Consider the following 10,151-nt stretch of genomic DNA (forward strand, 5'->3'; position numbering starts at 1 on the left):
TAAGTAAAAGCAAAATGAACTGATAATCATTCTAAAATACACTTGACAAGTAGTGTATTTGCAGCAACTATACACAAGGAGCCCCAGGTGTTTCTAGCTACTGATGCTTTGCTTAGTAAGCTCAAGGTGCTCTCTAGACCACTGTCCAAAGAGCTACTGATGGTCGTGCAGGTCTGCCAGCTGGGACCCAGGTGTTCTGAAACATCACGAATGCCTTCGAAGGATCAGAGAGTCATCTGAGATCACACCTCTACTTTTTGACACTTCTCTCTAGGAACTCCATTCAAAATCAAATGTATTCACCTGGTTGTCCTCTAGTAAGAAAGTCAGGAGTTTAAAAATACATTCCAAATATTTAGAAATGCTGATGTCCTCAGGGCAGAGTTAGCACTTGGCCAGACAGTAAACAAAACATTCATTTGAGGCCACATCTAGTCAATAGATTGATACTTGTCAATAAACACATCATTAACTGTTGAAAATTAGGTGTTAATTGCAGAATGTTAAGTGATATAAACCTCAGTGCACAATCCTTTATACCATATACATCAGAAATATGTTTTATATAAACATGGAAAGGAGAATTATGAAAGAACCTTATTACCAGTTATTGACAGAGTCTGGAAGTGATGACAGCCAAGCAGGTTTGGGCTGATGGAATGTTTGGGATGAGACCACTCCTCCAGATTTGGTTTTCGGGGAGTAGAGATACCATGACAACATTACACAAGTAATCCAGACACATAATTTTTCCCTTTGACAGAGCGAATTATTTAACCGCTGCTTAAATTGGTATGTTGTCATCATCATGTCAAGAAAAAAATTGTGTTTATAAGGTTTGTTTTAGTAACTTTAAAAAAAAACTTGTTTCAGGTCTGAAGATGATGATATACCAGACAGAATAGGAAGAGGAGATCAACAGATTCTAGAAGTATTCAAATTCACCAGAAAAACTTCAGCCATGTTCTTTAAAGTGTTAGTTAAAAGCCACTATGGCAATCTGTTACTCTGAAGTATTAGTCTACATATTATCTTTATTCATCAGTCCTTTTTCATACCTGCCTCCGACATCCAGCAGTCTGGAATTTTTCCAGAGGTCTAAAATTTCTTGAAGAATACAATCCAAAAAGTTAAGGCTTCTTTACGCAAGTCTTCCAGGTTTTTACATAAGAGTTACAAGTTTGCATATTTTAATGCTTGTTCCTCACAGGTACCCTGAGTAACCAAAAGAGGAGAAAGTTCTTCAATTCCTCATGTGTACACTACCCTGCTTCTTCCCAAATTCATCTATTAAGCCTGTCATTGAAAAAACCCAAGATTTTCCTTCAAAACATGATTTTTCAGGTCAGCTTTGGTCATAATTTTCTGCAGTGAAGCAATAAGTTATACACTTGCCAGAGTAGTCCTCCAAAGTGCCCAATTCCAATCTCTCATCTTTTTATTTGTCACAAGGAGGTCTTGTAAGGGTCGATCCAAGAATCAAGTTCTGTCTCAACATTTCTCATCAGAAATTACAGGTGCAGGACTTATGCAGAGAATGCTGTGTACTTGCCTAAGGCTGGTGCGGAGCGAATGCTTCGTGCCCGCCTAAGGTAGTACGGAATGAATGCTTTGTGCCTACCCAAAGCTGATACGGAGCGAATGCTTTGTACCTGCCTAAGGTGGTACTGAACGAAGACTTTGCACCTGCCTGAGTTGATACAGAACAAAGGCCTTGTGCCTGCCAATGCGGGTATGTGACGAAGGCTTTGCACCCGTTGCCCTGACACCCATTGTGAAAAACCTGCCGACCATGCCTCGGACACTTCTCCCTTGACCCTGCCAAGTGGAGTTTGGCAAATCTCCACAAGAATTAAGGGGGGGCAAAGGCGGCTGGCAAGGAGGGACCAGGTGTATGGACTAGCATAAAAGACAGCTTTGGAGTGGCTGAACTCCGAAGATCTTCCCCACCGAAAGATCACATCGATCTTTGCAGAGGCCAAGGAACGCCGACTGACCGGGACTCCAGGGACGCCGGACGTCTGTGGACCCGTGGTGGTAGCTATAGCCCCTTTCCTTCCCTTTCCTCCCCATCTTTTCCCAATTTTCTCTCTTTCTCTCTCTATCGCAGGCCGCTTTACAGGCCAAATTAATAAAGTTCCCCCTTGGATTGAAATTTAACTCCCTTGACTTGTTGCATTTTGTGTTTTCTTTTCCTTTTTGCACTCTGAGATCGTAGCTGGTATGAACCATCACGCGTCTGCTTACGAGTGGACCGTGACAGGTCTGCAGTGAAGTTGTTTGATGTTCTGAAATCCCATTTGGGAAACTGCCATTTATGATTTTAGGCACTGCAGTTACATCTGCAGTGCACAGTTATGTCAGTCTGTCGGACTTGCACACTTATGAAATTTTCTGCTCTATCCTGTGTTTGCTTAAGGCACAATGTGACAAGTCTCTGGTGTTCTTGTTGATACAGTAAATACTTTACCTAATTGTGTCTTTTAAATAAATTAGTACATTGACTAATTCTGATGTTGCTTATTTCTAATTAATTTGTAATTACAAAATCTAAAGAAAAACGAGAATAGAAACTGTATGGTTCCATGCCTCTTTTGAGCTTGTTCTCCAAACATTTTAAATTTCAGTGCCATGAATCTTATACCTTTGGCCACAGTGTTTTCTTTGGATTAATAACTGCTTCCAAAATTGAAGCTCCAGAATCTAGCTCTCTGGAACCTAGTTTATCTGTTCATTCACAGAAGTTTTTTAGGACTTAGTGCAACTTTTCTGTGCACATCTGACATGTACTGCCCTTCTGGTCCTGCATGATGTGCAGAGGTGGCAGCAGTGGGTGACAGTGGCTGTCTGCTGTAGGGCTGAAGCCTCAGTTTTCTGCTTCACATATTGATTTCTGAGACTGAAATTCAAGGTCTGCTCACAAATCAGTCCCATATATGGAATGCTGAAATGCTGAAAGTTTTCTTTGTATAGTATGTGTTTGGATATTTGCCTTTAAAACAATCCCTCAGATGACAATGGAGAAAGTGCTGGTATGTGAAATGAGAGCATGCCTGCACTGGCTGTCAACAGTTGCAGAACCACACACCCATTTTTCCAATTATTGGGCATATGCCCTAACAAAAATTCAAACTGTTCCTTTGATACCTTGTAAGCCTACCAGAAAATCTTGAGCACATGCAAGTCATGTTCCAACACTTTAATTTCCAAAAACCTTGTGGTAATGCAAAGATATATGAGTTAGATAACGCATTAAACAGCAAAAATGGGAGCCTTTTATAATATTCAGTTGTTGCTTACTATGCATTTTTTCCCTGTAGATCAGCAGGATAGTGTTAGACAACATGGAATGGTAATAAATGAATCTTGGACTAGTTGCAAAAAGCCAGGAGGGACTGGCGTATAACTTACATACTGCTAAGAAGCGCATGTAAAGTGTTTGTGGTTAAGACTTTGGCTTTACTTACAGTGGAACAAATCTTAAGTGAATCATGATTCCTTTGATCAACTTACATAAAGATAGGAGATAAAAATTTCCAGAAGAGAGCAGTCCTGCCATGGGAAGCTTTCTGCCAAGCTGGTCAGACATGAACACATGTGTCTGGACTCTGCTTCCCTGGGAGCATCTGGTGGGTGAGGATGTGCTTCACTGGAGTCACCTTCTGGACATCACACATGAACAGAAGTGGCACCAGGGCTAAAGGCCCTCTCAGCCAACCCACAGCACCTGCAGCTCCTGCCCAAACAGAGCCAAATCCTTTATTTTGGGTTTCACTGACAAGCTGGGTCTTGGTCTTTAAATTTGCTTCATCAGGAAAGAGTTAAGGGACAGAGTTGGTAAAGCTCAGTCTGACTGCACTGTCCCAGGTGGCATTTGGAAGGGAGAGCTGCAGGAGGTCACAGTTCATTCATACTTTGGCCTTCTGAATGTAAATTAATCAGGTGCAGCAAGGACAAGGAACCAGAGCACCCTTCAAGGGAGCAGTGTGGATGTTCACAGATGACCAACCACAGCTTTTACCAGGAAGATTGGGAAATCTGACGATTTTCTGCCAGATGTTCCTTATCCAAAAAATATTGTGGCTTATTTTCTTAGCATGGCTGCCTTACATGGCTGCCTTACAGGGCTGCCTTACCGACCATTTACTTTTGGCTTGGTTCTGAATTTATTTTCTTAGTTTTGCAGCTGGTTCCCTAATAATAAGAGCAAGAATTATTCTACCTTCAAAATACTTCAAAACACATTACAAAAAATGAAGTAATTAAAGCCGAATTGTGCATTTGTCCATGGCCTCAGTGGTATAAGTTGTTTTAATGATGTGACAGCATTGTCTCAAATCTTTGCATTTAAATATATTCACTGGTATCCAGATCAGAAGTCAAAACCCTTACATTATAGATGTCTACATGTAGGTTTGTACCAACATATAGAATATCTAGTTTCCACGATAGTCAAAGGAGATCTACTTAATGCAAAGCTTGTCTCAAGCCAGTTCAAGAAGAATTTAGTTGCCTAAGCATAAATATATTTTATGACTCAACAGAGCTACTCTTAAGCACTATTTCTCTGAACAGGAGGGAGTACATGTAGGCATTTATGGAGTGGGGTAGCTAAACTAGAACTGTCAGAGAGGGTGGCGGGGTGATATCTCCCATCATATCCTGAAGTGTGAATCACAGAATCAGCTCAGTTGCAAAGAGCCCACAAATCATTGAGCCCAGCTCCTGGCCCTGCACAGAACTACCCCTAAGAGTCACACCCTGTGCCTGAAAGTATTGTCCAAATCCTTCTTGAGCTCTGTCAGGCTTGGTGCTGTGACCACTTCCCTGCGGATCTGTTCCAGTCCCCAGACACCCTCTAGGTGAAGGACGTTTTTCAAATAGCCAACTCAAATCCCCCCTCAAACAACTTCAGGCCACTCCCTTTGGTCCTGTCATTGGTCACCACAGAGAAGAGATCAGGGTCTGCCCCTCCTCTTCCCCTCACGAGGAAGTTGTAACTGCAATGAGGTCTCCTCTCAGTCTCCTCCAGGCTGAACAGACCAAGTGACCTCAGCAGCTCCTCACAAAGGTTCCTCTCAAGGTCCTTCACCATCTTTGTTGCCCTCCTTTGGAAGCTCTCTAAGAGTTTAATATCTTTCTTACATTGCAGTGATTAAAACTGCACACAATATTCATGGTGAGGCTGCACCAGTGCAAACACAGCTAGACCCACTGAAATAGTTTAGCTGTAGTGACCTGGTCCGCCAAGTGTTTTTGTATACTTCAGGACAAATATTGCCCTGAAAGATAAAAGGTATCTCCTTAACATTTTTATTCTATTTTCTCTGCGCATGAGTAGCTCAATTCTGTTCTTAAGTAAGTAGGAACAAAACGGATCTTTGAGTTTAGTTCAGCATAAATAAAACAGAAGTTCTGCTGGAATATCCTCTTTTACATAATGAGTTCTGCTAATTGGCTTGCTAGAAAGGGCTGCAGATTTGGTTTACAGCTCTGTGCTGTAAACAGATCATTGATTACAAGCAACCTTAAAAATATTCCCCAAAATATATGTAAAGAAAACATGTTCTAAACTCCAGGGAAGATACAGAGCATCTTTCCCATGCTATAGATATATTTGGCCTGAATATCTCTACAGATGTGATGCAACTGAAAGCTTTAATACCACTACCCTTAAAAGAATTCCAGTTTGCCAGTCAGGAAGACAAGTAATATTAGAATATGATGTTGTGGAAATGATCTTGTAATACAAATAATAGCTAATAAACAGCCAAAGTGCCTTGATAGTGAATTATCAATAGAACAGTTCTTTTAATTTTTGCTCTTTTTTAAGGCAAATGCTATGAAAAAGAAACATTTCTTTGAGCTTGACACGAACTAATGAACATATTGTTAAAAATCAACGAGATAAACAAAAATGTATGATTAATTATCCTTATACACACATTAAATATATCTTAAAATATAATATTTGATACAATTCTGTTTTTACATTTTGTAATGTTGTTTAGTGCATGTACTATATTTGTAGATGATACAGTGTAGTAATTATATAATGTATATGTAATAATTATATAGTATATCTATAATGTATTGTAAAATTGTTATGCTGTATCATTATGACATATCTAATATAAACCATTATATTAGATAATGCATAATTAACTTCCAATAAATAATGGACTTATTACATTATGTGGATTGAGTGAAGTGAAATGAAATGTTGACATGGCAGTTGAGATATGAAGCAAGAAGTTAAGAATTGTTTGATAAAAAGTGTTTGTTAGGCTTTTGATGGGGAATTTGAGCAATGAGAAAAATAACTAGAGAGGAACAAAATGTGAAACTAAAGACCAAAGATTTGGAATGATTTATGTGACAGCTGTTCACAATACACATAACTAATGTCAGCTCTTGAAGGTCTAAGTACATTTCAGTGTTGGAATCTTTTCGATTTTTTTCAGAATTTCTCAGCAGTGTGTGTTAGCCTCTGCAGTTCAGAACAGAGTTCAAATGTACTCTATGAACCAGAAAAATCTTTTTCTTCTCATGGAATACTTCAGTGTATGAACAGTAGTTTAAGCAATGTTCTGGTGAAGTGGTTTTGTTTAAACATGTGAAATTCATCATCAGGATTTTGTACAAATAAGCGAACTTCAGAATGTGGTTGTCCACAGATGGCCCAGTACCTCAAAAGCTGGACTTTCATTTGGCAGACTTTTTCAACATTGGAGATGAGAAAACAAAATAAATAAACATTTATTTAATCTAAAGTATCTGCTAACTAGCACTCACCAGAAGAGGGCTCAGAATAGTGTGTACTGACCTTCTAAAGAAATTTTGAAAAACATTCTTGAAAGAGAAGCTTTCTTTGCTGGTGGAACAGCATAATTGTTGGTGACAATGAACATTGTGTTTCTGAACCAGTGATGTCTTTAAATCCTCTGAATCTGTGGGGCCTGATTTTCCTCTCTCATGATGTTCAGTGTTATTGATGTCAATACTTTCTTCAGGTGTATACTAAAATAAATGGGAGAACAAGAATTCTCTTGTCACTTAAAAAATGAGTTTTCTTTTTCATCAATAAAAGGGCAGTCAGTAAAGGCAAACAGTGGTCATTAAGTTAAAGTAGTAAGAGAATTGTTTTGTGTGAGATTTGACATTTTCTGCACAAGGTACATAGCCCCCAGCTCTGCAAGGCTCCACAGAAATGGCAATTAAGCTCTGTGTAGGTTTAGCTAACAGCATGGAAGGTTTGCAGAGCAGCATGTCTCCTGCTGCTGTACTTAGTCTTGATGAAGACTTGTGGCACTGTGTTTCTGAGAGATTCTGGTGCCAGCTAGCACCAGGGCAAAAAGAAGACTGAAATTACTAGATGTCCTTACAGAGAACCAAGACCTGCAGGTGCTTTTTTCTGCCCCTTTAACTTTCATGTGCTCTTCCCAACCCTGGGAAGCGAAGTGTCCCAGGAGCTGCAGAGCTCCAAACCGTCCCTTCCCCATGCCTTGGTGCATGGCTGAGTATCCCAGTAGTCTCTGGGTGATAAACTGCTCTCCACAAACACTATCAGCACATGCACCTAGTCATGGCATCCTTACTTTTGAAAAGGGATGAATCAACTCATCAAATCCCACCTGGCTTCATTAACAGGTGTCCACGGAATACTAAGCAGAGGTGACTCTAATCTTAACAAGTGACTGGTCTCCTCTCCATGGACACAGATCTCACAGAGCCAAGCAGCTGAAATGCTGCCTTCTCATTTTCTGCCACCTGCTCTTGAAAGGGCTGCTGCCACTCTCAGTCAGTGTGCCTGATGTCACTGAGCTCTCCCAACTTCTAGCAGAGACATTTTCCCACAGACAAAACCCATTGTTCACAAGTAGCAGAGCTGCTAGCTTGGATCAAGTGGCTTCTGACCACAAGAATGAAGCTGACCTGAGAGCAGTCATTATTTAGAAACTGACTGTGTCACCCCAGTCTGCAATTTCTACATCCCTGTTCTCATTCTCTGCTATGTTTGATTTCAATTCTCCTGGATGACACTAAAGGCTTCTCACTCATATTGCTCTTTGCACTTCAGGGGATTAATGAAAGCACAAATTTCCTTATAAAAATGAAATAAAATAAAAGGGACTTCCCAAACAATCATCCTCAAGAAGTCTGCATGACCACAGTTGGAGGCCTGTGGATAATCCTCAGAACTGCATTATCTTAATGCACTTTCCATCAGGTTTTCAATAGAGGTGGAAAAAATATTGGGAAATAATGGCAGTACAAGTGGCTTAGAAACCCTGAACAATGTAGCAGTGAAAAATACCACTCATGATGGAAAAGGTATAGAGGAACCACTAGAAAAGGCTATTTTGGAATATGAATGGGGTGTACATTTTTAGTGGTATAAAATCTGATCAGGAAACAATTTTGCTCTGGAAATTCTGCAGATCATGGCTTAATATTTTTACTCAATTAAGTCTACAGTCAAAAGTAGACCTGAATGCTAAAAAGACCAGCATGTAAATAGTTGGTGGCAGCCACAAAAACCACCACCCTGGGTTGGCCTGAGCAGACAGGGAGTTGAAATGGATGGCAGAGATGGTGAATCAGTGGGATCCTGAACATTTTCCTGAGCAGAGAACTCTGCCTGATCTCTGGGCTATTTGAATCATGGATATGTTTAACATGAACATTTCTGTTCAGACACAATCTTTCACAAAACACCAAGCACTTTTATCATGAGATACAGAGCTGCATACCAGCTGTAGACCACCTTCTGTGGCCTCACAGGCCTCTCACAGTCTTCACACTGTAATACATGAAACATAAATGCCTATGTACAACATAGATAGGGAACAGAAGTTTACCTCATTTTTCTCATCCTTTTCTTTGAAATGGGACAAGTGAATTCAGCACCTGGAGCTTAAAAATTTGTTCCTCAATGGATCTCTTACTTTCATTTAGTTATTGAATTGATGCATATTTAAAAAGCAATTAGCTAAATTTATTAATTTAATACTTCATCAAATATTATGTATTATTTCTTAATCATAATACTGCTAAAGAAGAGTGTCTAACATTAAGTGAATTGGTGGCTGGCTTCTCTAAAGAATTTACATGGCAGTACTGAAATCCAAAACATAGAGGATCACAACCCTACACCATTGCTACAGTCATTATTCTGCACACATTGCTGCACACAGGGAAATTTCCTCATCCCTTACTAGTGAGCACCCAACATGATCTGTGCAGCATGGGAAAGCCCAGTTCCCAGTGCTCCCCTAGACTCGCTGTGTCTGACGCCTTGGCTGCCTGTGAGGTTGGTGTCGAGAGAGGAGCTTCGTCAGGAGAGCAGCTCCAGGCAGGTGCCATGGCAGCACAAAGCCAGCAGAAAGGTTTGGCCCAGTGGTGTTGCTACTCTGCTTCCAGAGACAGTTTGGGCGTTGCTGCACCTGGGGCTGCTGCCAGGGCAAGAGCTGGGTGCTGATGGCCTCTTGGAGGAGGGCCATGCCTGCAGGGCTGAGGGTCTCTCCTGCTCAAAAATAGCTGCTGAGAGAGGTGGTGGGGTTTGCACTGCAGTCAGGCACTGAGAAATGTGTTTCCTCTGCCCAGGACAGTGCTCTAACTCAGAGGAGATGATGCTGGGAGTTGGAGCCAGGTAGGAGAGGAGATCAAGGAAGAGTAGTCTCCATCTGTGTGATGAAGGTTTTGGTTATCAGCAAAGATAAAGCAAGAATCTGAAATCCTGGTGTTAGGAATCAGGCAGTAGTGAAAAACATACATTCTGGATTGGGTTCTTGTACTGGAACACTGGATCCAAATTTAGAAGTTTTTTGTCTTTCTAGTTAATCCTTTTCTTTTTTGTCCCAAAATAGATTGTTACATGTTGTTTGCAGTTCTGATGTGAATTTTCATGGCATTTCCCACCATATTTCTATCATTTCTTTTCCTCCAAAATGTGAGAAACACATTACTCATAAAATATTCCCTGCCTCCCCCTTTCAGTTTTCAGTGAGATAATAAAAGACCTGTCACAACTCATGTGCTTTAGTCCTCATCATTTCTGCCCTGTTTTCAACAGCCACTTTTATCAGGGAGAATAAACCTCTAGATTCAGCTTGTAAGCCAAAGAAAACAACTGCAATTCACAGAAATCC

Source organism: Lichenostomus cassidix, chromosome 3 (assembly GCF_008360975.1).
Source record: "Lichenostomus cassidix isolate B80296 chromosome 3, HeHo_3.0, whole genome shotgun sequence".
NCBI lineage: Eukaryota > Metazoa > Chordata > Aves > Passeriformes > Meliphagidae > Lichenostomus > Lichenostomus cassidix.